General features: G+C 34.3%; 1 protein-coding gene and 1 long non-coding RNA gene across 2 annotated transcripts in view; one reads left to right on the top strand and one right to left on the bottom strand.

Annotated features, from left to right (window-relative positions):
* The window catches only part of LOC126972962 (uncharacterized), a 284,567-nt gene that overhangs the window by 195,945 nt on the left and 69,628 nt on the right, over window positions 1-18,994 (top strand). The window lies entirely within an intron of this gene.
* Window positions 2,039-6,005, bottom strand: LOC126973039 (uncharacterized). Its single transcript, XR_007731252.1, has 2 exons — window positions 5,957-6,005; window positions 2,039-4,429 (listed from the first exon to the last, which is right to left on the bottom strand). It is a non-coding gene; the product is annotated as an uncharacterized LOC126973039 (long non-coding RNA).

Below are 18,994 nucleotides of genomic sequence, written 5' to 3'. Positions count from 1 at the left end.
AATCATACTTGTGTAATAGGATTCAAAGAGTAGACGTTAATGGAAAAAGATCAACTGGCTCTATCATATCGATGGGTGTACCGCAGGGCTCAATCTTGGGTCCTTTTTTGTTCCTGGTATACGTCAATGATTTACCATAACTTATTCAAAATAAGCATGATATTATACTGTTTGCTGACGATACATCTTTGTTATTTAAAATAAAACGCCAGCAAAATACTTTCTGTCAGGTTGACGACGACATTGCTGAAGTAGTAAATTGGTTTAATGTTAATTACTTACTTTTAAACGAAAGGAAAACAAAATGTGTAAGGTTTACACTTCCAAATATAAAGCACCAACCAACACCTATAAAAATTAATAACGACAAACTTGATGTAGTAGAAACGACAACATTCCTAGGCATTACATTAGACATTAAGCTACAATGGGGTGCTCACATAAAAAACTTGTGTAATCGACTTAGCTCTGCAGTATTTGCGATAAAAAAAATTAGGCAGCTGACAGATGTTGAAACGGCTAGACTTGTATATTTCAGCTACTTCCATAGTGTGATGTCTTACGGAATTATATTGTGGGGTAGGGCTGCAGATATTGAAAACAAATTTGTGCTGCAGAAAAGAGCAATTCGAGCAGTCTATAAAATGCGTTCAAGGGATTCATTGAGAGAAAAGTTTAGTGAAATAAATATTATGACAGTACACTGCCAGTACATATACGAGAACCTCCTATACGCCCATAAAAATATTAGCCAATTTAAAAAGAATAGTGATGTACACAGTGTCAATACTCGAAACAAACATAAACTCGCAATTCCATCTACTAGGCTCCGTAAAATTGCTAAATCTTTTAAATTGGATTGTGTTATATTTTATAATAAACTCCCAAATGAAATTAAAATGTTACCTATTAAAAAAATTAAATGTATCGTAAAAAATAAATTAACATCTAAGGCCTATTATAATGTGAAAGATTATTTGAATGATAAAGATAGTTGGAATTAATGTTCTAAATTTTGTTAATGAATATTGTTATACTCATTTGAATGCTATTGTAACTTTTGTACTTCATCCTGACTTGCACTAAATAACTTATAAATTTTTACAGTGAATAAAGATTTTTTGACTTTGACTTTGACTAAGCCGCCTACCTATGTATCTCTAGTGCCATCCGTCCATACTTTTTAAACATGAATATAGCATGTACGGCGAGTTTTTCGTAGACATGCTTACTCCTGCCGTTTTTCCTGCCACCGAATTCCAATATAGACCCGCAATTCACAAAGCATCAAATTACGTCCTCGCCATCGCGGGGGTAGGTGGCAGTGATCATTTATCATAGTAAATGATGATAATCTCATAAGATCACTCGTTCATTCGTCTTCCACTATCCTCCTAAAACAGTATATTATGTTACAAAATGTTATATTATATGTTAGTATTAGTATCCTTAATAAGATTAGGCACTGTAACAGTTCACCAATCTATAGGTTTATATTTAATCCGAATTAAAGGTTATATTATATTATGTATATATTAATGATACCGATGATTTTATTAAAAAAAGCATAAATAAGGCATAAATTTTCAAAATGATGTAAATGTATATAAAATTCTATTTTGAATAAAAATAATTGAATTTGTAATCTATACATATATTATAAAGCTGCAGTGTTTGTTTGTTTGAACGCGCTAATCTCTGGTACTACTGGTCCGATTTGAATGATTCTTTCAGTGTTGGGTAGTCCATTTATCGAGGAAGGCTACATGTTTTTTTTTTTTCAAAATTAGGAATCCGTAATAAAATTGCTATTTTGTAACACAAGAAGTAAAATCGAAAACCTATTTTTGCGTGCGCTGAAAAAACTATTGACAATAGAACAAAATGATGTACAGGCTATAATATAGGCAATATTTTATTACTTATAAAACTATCGCGTGAATTATACTTTATATGGCAAAACAACGTTTGCCGGGTCAGCTAGTATGAATATAAGGTTATTAGTATTTATATTAAAGTAATATTGAATCTATACAAATTATCAATATTAATATTTTTAATCTTTTAACTTAATACTAATTTATGCAATTGAAGCCAATGAATTAAACAATCGATTAATTAGATTTTTTTTATTAAAATAAGATATTTATAATATATGTATGTCCCTACAATTATTTGGAAGCATTTAGGAAGCAAATAATATTTACCAAATTATATGTAGGTACTCATATAATAGCTTCTTTTGTTTTTAATTGACCAATTACGAAAATCAATATATAAATCACTTTATTGTACTATAGTCTGTTAGAAAAAGAATGTAATTAAAAAATAAATACGTAAAATACTGAACATATTTTTAAGCCATTATTATAATTTAAAAATTCTTTTAAATTATAACTTATAATAATAATAAGAGAAAGAAAAATTGTTAACGCACCCAAATGATATACTAGGACATACACAACATAAAATGTTAATTCTTCAATAATTATCCGGATAATTATTTCGGTAAATGACCGAATAGCAAAGAGTCTCTACCATAATATAAAGAAGCTATTACTGAACAAGTGAGTTAAGGTACAGGTACAGAAGAAATCTGTTTTGGAAACTGCACCATTGGACCAGTCCGTTGCCCTCACAACCGACGGAATTGTCGATGCAATAGAAATCTATTTTTATAGGTTTAATTTGACCTCTATAATATATGCATCAAAAACTTTCAATTTAATGAACGTATACCGACGACCTTAACCAAATCGTCGGTCCATCTTGTGGGCGGCCTACCCTCACTGCGTCTTCTGGTACGTGGTCGCCACACCGTGTAAGTTACTGGCTCGATATTTGAGGTATGTTAGTGCTGACTCTATCCTGACATTATTTAAATGCAGCAGTCGTTGTGCACACGTAAAACAGATGAAGTCAGTAAAAAGTTAATGCACATGTCGTTTTCAAAGGATTTTTTACCACGCAGATAATTATGAAAAGACTAGAGAAGACCAAGAATAATGGAGACAGGCTGTGGTCTATCTAGATTGATAACACAGGCCAACTTATCATGGATAACCAACCAACCAACTACCAATGACCGGTAATCTCGTCAGACCTTCGAGATAGTTCTAATTATCTTCAAGAGTTTGTGAAAGAGTAAGGCCCTATATTAGCTACTTACATAGTTAATTACGCACATAGATAATTTATGCATTACAGTTATTAATTATGTTACCGGAACGAAATCTGTTGTTAATTATAATCATAATTATTGATGTATTATATAATTCAAATGTAATGACCATGTTTCCTTCGTGATTCAAGTGTAATGCGCAATTGTAAATAAACGGCCTTACAAATAAAATTGGCATAAAGTTAAACTAAACATTTAAAACACTAAAAATTTTTAATATATAATAGCATTTTTTTCAATTAGTTTTTTTTTACATAAAACTCTTCACAGCTGACAGCAGTTCTATTTTTAAAGTTCATTCCGGCCCTTAGGTTGGAAGTAATTTATATGAGTTTTTCCCTCTCTATGGAGGGAAGCAGCATTTTCCACCCAATAATTAGATCAACATTACTTTCCGAGTATGAGAAATGAAATAGCGGAATATTGACAATCGCGGGTGGCAATGTCCTACTTATCTCACGTGATGCGTATACGATTTTTTTCCACCTGGATGAAAAGGCTCGCTTTTAGTCCCTGGCACGATGAAAAAAAATCGTCTTGCCGGAAGAGAATCGGCCACTTTTCTGCCTTGTACCAGGAACTAAAAGCGAGCTTTCATCGAGGTGGGATTTTTTTTATATCCTAGAGATAATTTATACATCTAGACAGAGCCTCGTGCTGTTAGGCAATGCATGACAACAGGCCACGATTGTTACTTAAGTGTGCATTACAGCTACGTCTTACACTCACTTAACCTAGCACTGTAACTGATAACATGACAGCTGGTGTTTTATCTACAGTATAATATTATGTAAATCAAATTTTACATACATTGAAGAAGTTCTTCTATATAATAACACTAAAAGATTGTTCATTATAAATTATTTACACAGTGAAACAAATTCGAATGGACTTGCACAGTATTTTAAATTTTTTGGCTGTACTAATAATGAAACTCTACGGAGCATAATGAGGTATATATGTCAGTGGTTTATGATGGGGCTCGAAGTAATGCTTTAGCCTCTCAATTTGGTAAGGGTCTATTACAAGCGGTGTCTTCTTAGAATAATGCTCTTCTTGGACGACGTGCTTAGCGTACGGGTACAACGGCTTGTGGGGTTTGTGAAGGTCGAACTCTTCTGTCAGTTTCTGTAGAGAAGCGGCTTTCTCCTTTAAATGGTGTTTGAAGTTCTTTATTCCATTCTGCACAGTTTCTGCTACTTTTTCTAGATGCAGTGACGATACAGTGTGCACGACGAGAAGCATTAACTGTAAATAAATGTATTTAGTTGGATCTGAATCCACAGTATACCTTTTAGTATGCAAACTCCTTCACTTATTAGTGATTAGTTTCCAATAAAACCAATAATTGACCAATGGTGATTGTTTTTGCAATAACACATCTTCGCTGAGTTGATTATAACCAACCATTTTGATGTTGAGTTAAATCGTTAGCAAGACTTGTATTTTAGTATCTTGTAAGCGGCAATCAAGCGTAGGACTGGGTTTGCGCTGGTTAAGATTACGAGGATGAAGATGCAACATATGACTGGGAATTCGTTCAGCAAAGATAAACAACAAGCATATGGTAGGGACGGATTAAGAGATCTGATTTGTTCACTTTTCCTAGTGAGACCGAATAATTGAAGACTAAAGGGATTCAGAATTCTGTTTGAGAATTAGGAGTTTAATTATTGTTATTATTATATTACAAAGCTTATTTATATTCATCATCATAACAGCTGGAAGATGCCAATGCTGGACAAAAGCCTCCCCCAAAGATCGGTCCTGCGCTGCGCTCATCTAACCTATTCCGGCGATTTTGGCCAGATTGTCCAGTGTGTACCAACACTGCGTCTTCCGGTATGTGGTCGCAATTCGAGGACTTTGCTGTCCCAACGGCCATTGTCCGTCGAGCTATGTGCTCTGCTCAATGCCACTTCAGTTTCGCAATCATTTGGTCCTTATTTTGGTTCTCCTACGGATCTCCTCATTTCTGATTCGATATCGCAGGGAAACTCTGAGCATAGCCCTCTTAACGACCATGAGCTTTCTCAAGAGAAAGCTGAGTATTAAAAAATCATTATATTTCGTGCACGAAAATTTAAATTTTCAAAATTTATTCATTATTTAAACACTTTAACCTACGTTGCGTATCTTAGTGTAAAGATATCTAAGAACCATTTTATTGAAATGTCAAAAAAAACACACACCCACAGATTATAATAAAACATAAACAAATTTTAGTTTTATTGAGTTTCAAACGCTAAGTAGGTACCAAAAACTTCGACAGTGACTTTCTCAAATACATTCCAGTGACCATGCGGGATATAAAACAGGCGAAACGTCGCGACAAGTAAATAATGTTAACTTTGTGGATTTCAGCGGCAGGGATCAGAACAAAAAGAATGAACCGTCGTTGTATATACAGACTACTGAATCCTCAACAATTCGAACTGCGTTGCAAGCAGTTAAATGGTCCTTACCAGTGTAAAATGAGCACCAGAGCAGAGATCAGAGAGGCGGAGAGAGCAATATGCTTCATAATGCCAGGCCTGTACCTGATAGAGTGCTACCATATGGCCAGCTTGAAATATTTCCTCACTCTATTATTGAAACGGCTCGATGGGACCACAATTTCTGTCAGTTTTTCCAAGAGGATTCTATCGGTTCTAATAATACTTTTGTAGAGAAGAAATTTTCACTAATTAAGCGATATATTGTTTTACGCTAAGATTTCTCATTAAAATATTGATGATTTTTTTTATATTGATATAAATAAAAAAAATAACTTACGACAATATACGTCTTCATCGTGTTTATCATCCGATACACTCCAACTGAACTAACGGCCGACAATAACTCACACTTCATATAAACTAGGAATGTCGAATAGCGGGCCGCTATTCTGATCGATCGATATTGTTTCGATTTGGAATATTTTACATGTATTTGCTGTAGATGGTATTAAAATAAAATTTTATTACGAATCATTAAATCATCTTAATGTATGAATGATTCTAGACTAACTATGAAATGTATCACAAAATGTTAAATTACCTATGCATGATTTGTGTGGAGACCATGCTGGTAACAGAAATAAATAATCTATATATATCAAAATGAATTGCTGTTCGTTAGTCTAGCTAAAACTCGAGAACGGCTGGACCGATTTGGCTAATTTTGGTCTTGAATTATTTGTGGAAGTCCAGAGAAGGTTTAAAAGGTGAATAAATAGGAAAATGCTTCTAAATTAAATAAAAACAACAAATTTGTTTTTTGTTTGATGTGTCCATACATCATTTCTATGAGAGAATATATTGACGCACGGTTTGACCGTTCTGCTGTGAAACAATTTCATTACAACAGCAGGGTGCATATTTTACGAAGTAATTTTTGATGTTATGATATATTATTGACAAATTCATATAAAAACATTATTTTATTTATTATGTACAGAACAACGTCTGTCGGGTCAGCTAGTTGCTATATATTTCCTAACTGTTTAATAATTTGATATCTTGATATTACACGATAGGTAGTGAAGTTGCAGTCTTTCGGGGTGACGGTGTAATCACAGGCCCATGGCACTATATTTTTAAGCTTACATTATATTAAAGATCGTTGTATGTTCCGTCTCACATCATGTTGCGAATGCTGTGTGGCGTGGACAGGTGGTAGATGTCACTTCCATTAAAAGTTACATAATATGTTCGCAAAGTGAAAACTTCTTTATTTCAAGAATCTTGCTCGTACGGGAGAAAGAAGATCGAAAGATTGAAGAATGGATACAGACAGCATAAAAAGGGGAAAATATGTAAGTACTTTGGTACGCCATAAATCACATTGTGACTATTTTTTAATGGAAAAGGAGGACAAACGAGCGTACGGGTGTTAGTGATCACCACCGCTCACATTACACACCAGAGGAATCACAGGAGCGTTGCCGGCCTTTAAGGAAGGTGTACGCCCTTTTTTTGAAGGTACCCATGTCGTATCGTCCTGGAAACACCGCACAAGGAAGTCAATTCCACAGCTTTGTAGTACGTGGAAGAAAGTTCCTTGAGAACCGCACTGTGGAGGCCCGCCACACATCCAAATGGTGGGGTGAGATCGCATAGTACTGTTACGGGTGTAGTTAGTGGTAGGTACCCTTAACTTTTACCATTCCAATAAGAGGGCAGCCACTAGTTTCTTTTTCTTTTTTTATTCAACCTTTATTCATAAATTATTCATTATTCATTAATTATGTATAATGACATGACATTTTTAATCCATTTTGATTCAGCAGAGTAAAATGCACTCTTTTAAAGCGAGGAATCGATAAAACAATAAATATATTACCTAAGTTCAGAATACACGCTCGAGGGAAAGCCACTTCCATTATAATGCACTCCGCAAGGCTACAAGCGTCTTACGCATCCCGATCAGTGTTCGTGAAAAATTATTCAACCCACCAAAATATAAACAGAGGAGAATTCGAACCAAACTAGACCTTAATTTGTTACATTTATGTTACAAAATTAAATGACAAATGATTTTATGCGAAAACATTATTTAACTATTAGGCAACATTCTGGTTTTTCCTATTACAATTAAATGTTAGAGAATATTAGTAAATAAAACAACCTATGGAAGTATTTACTGCTTATCTTATCTATTATTATTAAGTGGCATCCTACCCGTAGGGGCAGATTTGCCTTTCAATGGGTGATCCAGCTGCCAGTGTTGACTCTGTTGGTGATGTGATACCTACTGCAGGTACTAAGTACTACTAAGCAGTACTCTTCATTCCGTTCTCTTTGGTACATGTCGGTGTCAGGACTTTTCGAAAACCATCGTTTGACCGCTCTTTCTTTTTCTTTCCTCTTAGCAGGATTTCTTTCAGGCTTCGGTTAATGCAGTGGTATTTATTTATTTATTTATTGGTAATCAACAGCGTTACAGTAAACGTTAATAAACAATAATATATAACATAATTCTTAAGGTCATTATAGATTACTCATATTGACAATATTATTTTACAATAGTTTTACAACAAGATATATTACAGAACAACTGCCTCTTGTGTTTCTTATTTACTGTGTGTATGTTTGTGTGTGGGTGTGAAAGGGTACGTGTGTGGTTAGTAGATAACAATATGTATATATTTTAAACAATTGAGTATGGCACTGCTTTAGACTGGTGTAATTTAATAATTTCACGCTTCAATTTATCCTTTTCTAACATGAAGATATCTAGAATATCATAGTTATTATTGTAATTATTTTGAATCCTGCAAATAATCGAGTTTTTAAAATAGTTCGTTTTGGTACTTGGTGCAACCAGGAGTTTCGTATGACGTGTTCTATATTGTGGTACATTAAACGATAGGGCACTTAATAATTCAGAACAGTTTTCTATTGCCTGACAATAAAGAATGTAGAAACATTACATCTTGTTGGTTTCGGCGGAGTTCCAGTGGGTCTATATTAAAAAATCTACATGCTTCATCGTATGACGTGTAGGGATGATATGCTTTGTAACATAAATATTTTAGGATTTTTTTTTGTACGGTTTAAATTTTGTTCTATGTAAGTTGTATAGTGTGGAGACCAGATATTGGATGCATATTCTAGTAGACTTCTTACAAGTGCGAAATATAAAATTTTTATGCATTTGATATTATAAAAAGTTTTACAGGTACGTTTATCAAAGCCCAATTGCTTAAGGGCCTTATCTTTAATTATGTCCATATGATGAGTTAAAGTCATTTTATAATCTAAGTATATTCCCAAATCTCTTACTGTTGTAGCTGATTTTATTAAATGATTATCTATTTTATACTCATATTTATATATTTGTTTTTTACGTGTATAAGATACGTGCAAGCATTTATCTGCATTTATCGATATTCTATTTAGTTTATAATACTCTGACAAGTTATTTAAGTCTCCTAATCGCCGCCTAAATCGAACGCAGTCATTAAGGCAACCAACTTTTATGAAAATTTTTTTGTCATCGGCAAATAGTAAATATTTTGAATTTTTTATCCACAAATCAATATCGAATAGGTAAGCGTTATACAAGAGAGGCCCTAAAATAGATCCTTGTGGTACACCCGACAGAATTTCTGTATAACTACTCTTGAAACTACCTGTAACTACTGCTTGCCTTCGTTTGGTAATGTACGATTTTATCCATCTATAGAGATCTCCCCGAATTCCTAGAGCATGCAGTTTGTGAAGTAGTATTTATTATATGATCCACGCGGTCAAATGCTTTTTGGAAATCTGTATAAATTACATCTACTTGGTATCCATCATCCATACTGTTTAAAATGAAATCGGAAAAAAGAGAAAAGTTTGTTACTGTCGAGCGTTTTGGTATAAATCCATGTTGTGCTGAGGGAATTTGTTTCATAATAATTGGGCTGATTTTATTAAATACAAATTTTTCAAATAGCTTTCCAAATGAATTCAGTATTGAAATAGGACGATACTGTTCAATTTTATTTCTGGGGCCGTTTTTATGGATAGGTACAATAAGGGCCTTCCTCCAAATAGTCGAGAATATTCCAAATGTATTAAGAGATAAATTGAAAATATGGGTCAGAGGTTCAGTCAGAGTTTTTGAACACTTTTGTAAAAATATATTTGGCAATCCATCACTCCCTGGGCCTTTACTTACGTCTAATGTATTTAGTATCTTATAAACTTCTTCTTAAGTTACATTTATACCATTGCAAATATCATCAGATTCTGGTAAGAGCGGGAGATTGTATCTTGTCGCGGGACTTTGAAACACACTTTCAAAAAACTTACTGAAACCTTCACATGCATCCTGTTCTGTTGAAAAAACTTGACTTCCTTGGCTAATTGGATTAGGATATCCCAAATTGTTCTGTCTTGAATTCTTTATATGCGTCCATAAATGTTTTGGATTTTTTATGACATTATTTTGTAAGTGCTCTATGTGAGAATCGTAACATTTTCTAATAACTTGTTTTTCAAGAGCTCGCAGTAAAGAAAATTCATCGTAATCTCTTGGATTTTTATAAGTTTTCCATCTTTTATGAGCCTTCTTTTTATCTTTTATTACATGAATGAGTGATTTTGAATACCAAAGAGGATATTTCTGCAATCTTTTTTTACTTTTTGGCACAAATTCCTCTATTATTTTAAACAATGTTGTATAAAATGTTTTAACAATATCGTCAATATTTGCACCTCTAAGAACCAGATGCCAATTGATTTCGATTAAAGCTTTGTTAATTTCGTCATAGTTAGCCCGGAAAAAATTGTGTTTTTCAGGATGTGTTTTCGGAAAATTGCGTAGCATTAGTTCGGATGTGTCGATTTCTAAACATGGATGATATTTATCTACATTCACTAAAGATGTGTTAGATTTAGTAACACTTAAGAAAAAATTACTGAATATTAAATCTAATATATTATTACTATGATTGCGAGTAAGGTTATATTGTTTGAGTCCTGAAACATTTATTTGTTCTATAAAGAGCTCAGATACCTTTTGTAGTTCTGTACTTCCTTTCCTTAATATAGAAGGTCCAGAGTTGGTGGACCATTCTATGTTTGGTAGATTGAAATCTCCTATTATTAAAAAATTGTCATCTGTGTTAGATGTTATGGCTATTGCGACTGACATTGAAAACGCTTCAAGGCGTTTAGGTTGCATTAAGTCAGGAGGAATATAGGCAATTATTATATGAAGATTTTCAGTGATAAATTTCCCTTAAACTGGTCTAATTTTGTGCGAAGGCCACGAACATTTTGATAGAAAATATTAAGTATATTAGTCCCCATTTTTATGAAATGTATAAATGCAGAGTAAAGTACAGACTTTTAAGTATTCTTCAATTGTGAAATAAGTTGGTAGTAATTTTATAAAAAAAGGTAAATAATTTAAAATAAAAATATTTTTTTCCAAATAAAATAAAAATTGTGTACAGTGACGTGACAAATTTTGAAGTGTGATGTGTATTTGATTAGTAGGTAATTGTGTGTTAATAATATGTGTGAGGCTGAATATAAAAAAACAATAAAAGTAAAACAACCTACAAACTACACAATCTTCGCTAAATCTTTCATTGAATTGATGGATATAACAGGCTGTTGTTCGCTTCTTCTTAAAAAAATGTTGCAGTTTCTTATCCATATAAATTTATATCCCTTTTCCAAGGCTAGTTTCTTAGCTTCATTAAAAATATTTTTGAATACAGGAGTAAGATGTTCGTTAACGAAGAATTTTTGTGAGCTGCCTCACCAACTTATTCCTATATCAGAAGTCTGTATGCCTCTTTTTCTACGTAGCCCTGATAGGATATGATCCTTTAAGTCACGGTTGCTTAGTTTGACAACTAACGGTTTAGGTCTTCCCGATATATGTTGTCTCGATTGTACTCTGTGTATAAATTCAATTTGTTCACTAGTAAGAGCTACGCCTGCATGAAGCGCAATTTTTCTTATAATATCCGGTAAAGATTCGTTAGATTTTTCAGGTAAACCCACAATTTCCAAATTGTTTAAATCTGTATCTAAGAATGAAAACAACAGCAAGCTTGAAAAATGCTACAATCATGCCTCCTGGTCCCCCAAAAGAGTTTGCTGAGGTTAGTAGAGTAATAGCACATAAGTATATAGCAATTGGCGAGAGACTTGTGCGCCCTTGCTCGTGCATTTGGTCACTCGCCAAGTCCATGGAAATTTCTGTCAGCCTGCCATTCCTTCCTACAAGGGATGATGACAAGCTGGCCCATGACGCGAAAGAGAAAGCTGATCACCTGGGCTCAGAACTTTTCACATCCAGCTCGACTGTGCTGTTCAACAAAGCGTTGCTGCACTCCTGTGAGGTTTCCGAGAATTTATGCAAATGTGTCACTAGCTTTATGGTTGATCCGAGCATCAAAGTTGTTATCGACGGTGCATTACCGACCTATAAACACAAATGCTAGTCTACTGAAAGACTGCGAGCTAACCCCTACACTGTTTCTTCTGCACTTCTGTAATATTTTACAAATATGCGACTTTCATTGCTATGCAGCACACTGTGTGCTTCTTACACCTTTTCCCCACTCAGAGAATCTGTTCATGTTGCTGTCAACAGTTGAATTTCACTACCAGAAGTCAAAATGCTAAATTCCACTGCGCGTTTTGCGAGAAACTTTGTACCTCGCACAGCCACATTGAGGAATCAAATATCGCTGTAGAATTCCCCAACCGAGGCGACATATGAACTATCAGCTTGGAGCGGAAGCCCAACTTAATGGTCGGCAAACAGTTCAGGAAAGGATCTCGTGACCTCTGGTGTTGCGGTTGTACATCGACGGTTGGTTTATTTATCACTTCCTATCACAAGGCCTTCGCCGTTTGCTCCCTCTAATATAAACGAATTAAACCATGGCATTTGCAATTGCACATGCACAATGTGATTTGAATAGCAATGTCACCGATTCCTTTTGTTGAATTCTAGCATAGCACTGAATCGTAATAGGTGTATCGGTCGACCAGTTTTCAAAGAATTTGCACCACGTACAATTAAACTGTGTAATGTGAAGAAGCAGTTCAAAGAAGCGCGTGAAACAAAGAAATCTAAATAAGAAATTACTTAAAGTAACAGCGATAAACATGACACCATCATTTTACCAGTGAGAGGCTCCTTTGCACAGGATGCCGACTAGATTATGGGGACCACAACGGGGCCTATTTCTGCCGTGAATCAGTAATGTGTAAGCATTTCTGTGTTTCGGTCTGAAGGGCGCTGTAGCTAGTGAAATTACTGGGCAAATGAGACTTAACATCTTATGTCTCAAGCTGACGAGCGCAGTTTAAGTGCCGCTCAGAATTTTTGGATCTTTCAAGAATCCTGAACGGCACTGCATTGTAATGGGCAGGGCCTCTCAATTACCATCAGCTGAACGACTTGATCTTCTCGTCCCTTATTGTCATAAATAACTTCTCTGGTGACTTAAGGACTACCAGGGTGTAAGAAGTGATTCAGTTTTCATCGGCACGGTGGACTATATGCAAAATATGGTGTAGTTACGTACTTATTTCAGTATTTAGATAACTGTGGAAACTCTTCCACAAACTGTAACTAAACCAAACAAAATATTACATTATATCGGCGAGTTTTTTTTAAATAAAATTCTGTTTTTCTTTTTACTATGACATTATTAATTTATTCGAATTGCGGTGATTTTACACATCATGCATGCAAAATCTGGAGAGTTAGAGGAGTAGGTAAGTACGTAGCAATCAATGTAATGAAAGTCGACAGCAGTCGGTACTGCTTAGGAACTTATATAATTTCTATTACCTTCTTACTTATGGCATGGACCGTCCCAAATGGCCGGCAAAGCGTGGTAGGGCAACTATTTATTTATTTACATAAAAGTTTACAAAAAGAAAATACTTATAAATAACATCAGAAAACCACACGGGTTTTTTAATATATGCTGACAAAGAGTTAAATCTAGGTGCCTACGTTAACTACAGAACATTGGCCAGAACTATCGCCAACCGTCATCACTTAACCATCACCAGTAGGCTCCTTTGTCCTCAATTATCCTCAACCTCTTGCATTAAAATATTGAACATAGGTACTTACCTATATGTATAAATGATTTTGACTTTGACAAAGTTTTAAGGTCTAAATTTTGAATAAAAAAGATATCCACTTACTGAATGCACTGAAACTGAAACTGCAACGGTTCATGCATTTAGTCAATTCAATGAAATTAGTACCTATAGGTATCTAAATTAGAATTAATTTTAATTGCGTTATTTATTTATTTACATTATTCATAATTATAATAGGTAGCTTGAATATATACCACAGCAATATAAGCAAGTTGTTGGAGATACTTTATCTCTTCTCATTGATTTTTTTGTATGGAAAAGAGGACAAACGAGAGCAATATTACAGAAATGCAGAAGAAACAGGGTAGGGGTTAGCTCGCAACCTTTCAGGAGACGAGCGTTTGTGTTTATAGGTCGGAGTATGCACCGTCGATAACAACTTTGATGCTCGGATCAACCATAAAGCTAGTGACACATTTGCATAAATTCTCGGGAACCCCACAGGAGTGCAGCAACGCTTTGTGGCACAGCACAGTCGAGCTGGATGTGAAAAAATCTGAGCGCAGGTGATCGATCAGCTTTCTCTTTCGCATCATGGGCCAGCTTGTCATCGTCCCTTGTAGGAAGGAATGGCAGGCTTACAGAAATTTCCTTGGAGAGACTTGGCGAGTGACCAAATGCACAAGCGAGGGCGCACAAGTCTCTCGCCAATTGCTATATACCTATGTGCTACTACTCTACTAACCTCAGCAATCTCTTTTACCAGGGGACCAGGAGGCATGATTGTAGTATTTTTCAAGTTTTGCTGGTATTTTCATTCTTAGATACCACCGTATTGGCCGAAGCCTGATAGAAATCCTGTATTTGATGAGAGGCTATATTGCGGGAGCGCTAGTTGAGTCCTGACACCGACAGGCACCGAAGACAACGGAATGAAGAGTATTACTACCAATACTACCCTGCAGTACCATATCACCAACTCTCAACAGAGTCTATATTGGCAGCTGGATGACCCAGCCAAAGGCAAACCTGAAAGCGGGTAAGATGCTTTTGTGCCATTATGTAAGCGTAAAATCTAAATGTATTACATACAGCTGTTTAACAAATAAGTCTCTACAGACCGAAGTGTTCTTTTTTGGGAAGTTGTGTAGGTTATTACTGCATTCAATTATGATAATTTGTATCGATAGTATTATTATAAAAAGTCATATTCCCTCGATTATTTCCATTGTTTTATATTTAATAAGAATTCGCGGATGTTAATAATTTTTTAACGATACTGGATAATTTTCATTCATCAGAGTTTGTAAAAGATATTGAGACTGAAGAATGCTTATCTCATTTTAAGCAATCTAAATCAAATCCCAATATTATACACTAATACAGACGTTTCATGATGCAAATTGTTTAAAAAATTCAACGATATTGATAAAATTCAAAACGAATTTGACTTGTTTAAAGTATCGGAATCTTCAATCTGTAGTATAGAGGAGTGTCAAACCTACCTACCTAAAACCAAAAGCTTAAAAATATTTCAACAAAATGTAAGAAGCATAAAGCGCAACATTGATGGGTTGTTACCAATACTCATCAAAAGTAATGTTGACTGGGATTATATAGTATTGACAGAGTGCTGGCTTCCCTCCACTCCCTATATCCCTACCATAGCAGGCTATAATTTCTCAGCAACAATAAAAAATTTAACCTAAAATGAAGGTGTTGTCGTATATTATAGACAAGATCTAATTGCTACAATCGAAGAGCCCGAAATTCTAGATGCAAATTGCCTACTAGTAAAACCGAGCAACAACACAATAATTCTAACTATATATCGTCCTCCCGGGTATAAAAATATTGATAATTTTATTCAATCATTGCATAACGTATTACTAAAATACTCTTCTATACAAAATATTGTAGTATTAGGAGATATGAACATAGATATTGGTGAAAATTGTAAGGACGTTAGTAGCTTTACTTTTTGTAAATGCTTGCTATTCCATGGCATTCTACCTGCTCACACTTTCCCCACTCATAGCAAAACGTGTCTCGACCATGTATTGTTAAAGACGAAAAAAATGCTCACTGTATAGTCCTGCAAACTTCCCTTACTGACCATGACAGCGTCGTGCTATATTTAGCCTCTTAGCAACAAACAAGTACCCCCAGGACAAAAAAATGTATCGACAGTGTATCCCTATCTTGCGATTTAAAAAATTCAAATTTTAACCCCCTTTACCTGTCTCAAAATGTTAATGATGCTACTGATTTTTTCATACATACACTTCAAACATTAATTGCGTCCAATTCAAGAAGTGTAATAATTTCAAGGCGTAAAATTCTTAAGCCATGGGTAACACCAGGTGTTTTGAAATATATAAGAAATCGCGACAACCTGTATAAAAAACTAAAAAAACACCCCAATAATACAATTCTTAATACAACATACAAAAGATATAGAAACTACTGTTCAAGTTTACTTAAAAAATTAAAATTGATTATGAAAAATTGCAGTTACAAGGTGCCAAAAACAATAATAAAAAATTATGGAAGACTATCAAAGAGATTACGTATTCTAACAAACCTCATCAATCTAACTTAGAACTTATATCTACACCTAATCCACAACAAAAAATTAATAATATAAACCAATTCTTCGCGTGCGTTGGTAAAACATTAGCTGAGAAAATAACCAAAAATATTAACACTCAAACAACACCAATTGCCTTAAAGTCTCATCCCCACTCATTTGTTTTATTCCCAACCAATGTTCATGAAGTGTCAACAATTCTTAATAACCTCAAACTTAATACCGCCGCTGGCCTCGATGGCATTCCACCAGAAATATTAAAAACTAATGTGGATACCTTATCTGAGCCAATAGCATTTATTTGCAATTTAGCAATGTCCACTGGTGAATTTCCTATTGCTTTCAAGAAATCAAGTATTCACCCGATGTCCTGATATTAAATATAGTTAAAACCAGTTATATTACCTTTTCTCTAAGAAATACAGAATTTACAACCAATCATAATATAATGTTCCACTCATGTGGTAATTCTGAAGGCTTATATTGTCACTGTGCCAAAATACAGAAATCAGAGACCGTAAAGTATCTTGGTATTATAGTAGATAAGAAGTTATATTTTCAATGCCACATAGGACAAACGCAAAACGAGTGCGAAAAATAATTGTCGTTTTTAAAATTTTGAGAAATGTAGCTGAAAAGGACTTGATGAAAAACATATATCAAGCTTTGTGTCAGTCGATATTAACATATTGCATCACTTCTTGGGGCGGCGCTACAAAATCACACTTCCTCAAAATAGAAAGGGCCCAAAGAGCTATATTGAAAGTAAGTAACTCATTACCAATCTACCATCCCACTACAGAACTCTATAAATTATCAAAGGTTCTAACTGTGCGTCAGCTTGATATCCTGCATACAGTTTAAAAAAACATAGCCTTACCAGTTACGATCCGGAAAAAAATAAAGCGCAACGGCGAAAAGATAGAATCTGTGAAAAATTATTGTTTAATACTAGATTCTCCCAAAGTTTCTTCTGTGTTCAAGGTAATTTTTATAACGCAGCCAATTATTTGGCAACCCGGTCCCCTGCTTCTATTGAGCAGGTTAGTAAGTCGATTAGCACTGCTTCTTTTGAGCAGTGTAATAGCTTGTGGGACTCTGCTCCTATTGAGCAAAGTAATTATTTGATTAACACTGCTTCTATTGAGCAGTCTTATAGTTTAGTTTCTGGTTTGGAATATGTTCCAAATTATTTAAATTACTCAATAAGACAATAGGGGACTCCTCTAGCAATATAAATACACAATGTACAAGTAATAGTAAACATAATAATTGTAAAGTTATAAACCTGATGCACTAAAATATGCAAGGATTGTTAGGTAAAGAACTGGAACTGGAGTTACTAATGAACCATGAAAATATTGATATCTTATGTCTTACTGAACACTGGCTTAGAAAATATGAGCTCATTTTTAACTCCAGTGGTCATCGGGTGGCAAGTGTGTTTAGCAGAGAAAAGGCAACACGTGGCGGCTCTCTTATACTTATAAGTAAATCATTTAAATTCAAAGACCGTAAAGATATTGTGGGCCTCTCTGTTGAACGTACCATTGAAATAGCCTGTGCAGAGCTTGAGTGTGCCATTGTTGTAAGTATATACAGACCCCCCGATGCATTATATGAGTTATTTGAGAGTGTATTGGAGGAGGTTCTATCAAAATTATCAGAATCTAAGAAATATATTATGATTTGTGGTGACTTTAATATTAACTTATTTGAAAAATCCACCACAAGTATTAGATTCAAATCTTTGTTTAAATCATATAATTTATCAAATATTTTCTTAGAACCTACTAGAGTAACCAGCACCTCTAAAAGCTGTATTGATAATATTTTTACTAATTATAAACCTATTTCTCAATCAATAATTAGTAAACTGAGCTCAGACCACTTTGGTCAATTAGCCTCTTTTAATATTAAAGGAAACAAATGTACTTCAACCAAAAAGTTTATGTTTGTTCCGGTAAACAATAGGCGAATGGAGAAATATAGAGGCAATGTTGCAGAAAAACTCTCAAACTTGTATTTGAATTATAACAGCACTCCAAATGAGATGTATGGTAAGTTATTTAAAATAATTAAAACAGAGTTTGCTTCTATATTTACTTCAAAGACAGTCAACTCGGGTGGTCTCTTGTCATTTAACAACTGGGCAACAGCTGGTATTCATAGGAGCAGTCAACGGTTATATGAACTATATAGTGAGAGATCATCATGTAATCATGATGCATCTTTCCTTGTATATGTGAAAAAATATTCAAAATTATTTAAGAAAGTATGTACTATTGCTAAGTCAATGCATATTAGAGAAATAATTAAAAATGCTTCAAATAAAATAAAAATGACTTGGAAAGTTATTAACTGGGAATCTGGAAGAGCGAAAGACTGCAAGTTTGAATATAATCTAATAATAAACAATACAAAAATCCACTCTGAGCAGGAAGTAGCTTCTGCTTTTGAGAAATTTTTTTCTGACATTCCAGTTTCCATCTCAAACACCCTTGTCTCCTCCACCAGTGTTGCCGAGTCACTTCTTTTGGAAAATGTTAATGAATGTAAACAAAATTTCAAATTCAGTGTTGTTAGCCCAGCAGAAATAATTAAAACTTTCAGATCCTTAGAAATGAAAAAAACTGCTGATATATGGGGCATATCTGTAAAAAT

Source organism: Leptidea sinapis, chromosome 28, assembly GCF_905404315.1.
Source record: "Leptidea sinapis chromosome 28, ilLepSina1.1, whole genome shotgun sequence".
NCBI lineage: Eukaryota > Metazoa > Arthropoda > Insecta > Lepidoptera > Pieridae > Leptidea > Leptidea sinapis.
This window is presented reverse-complemented; position numbering and strand designations above follow the sequence as displayed.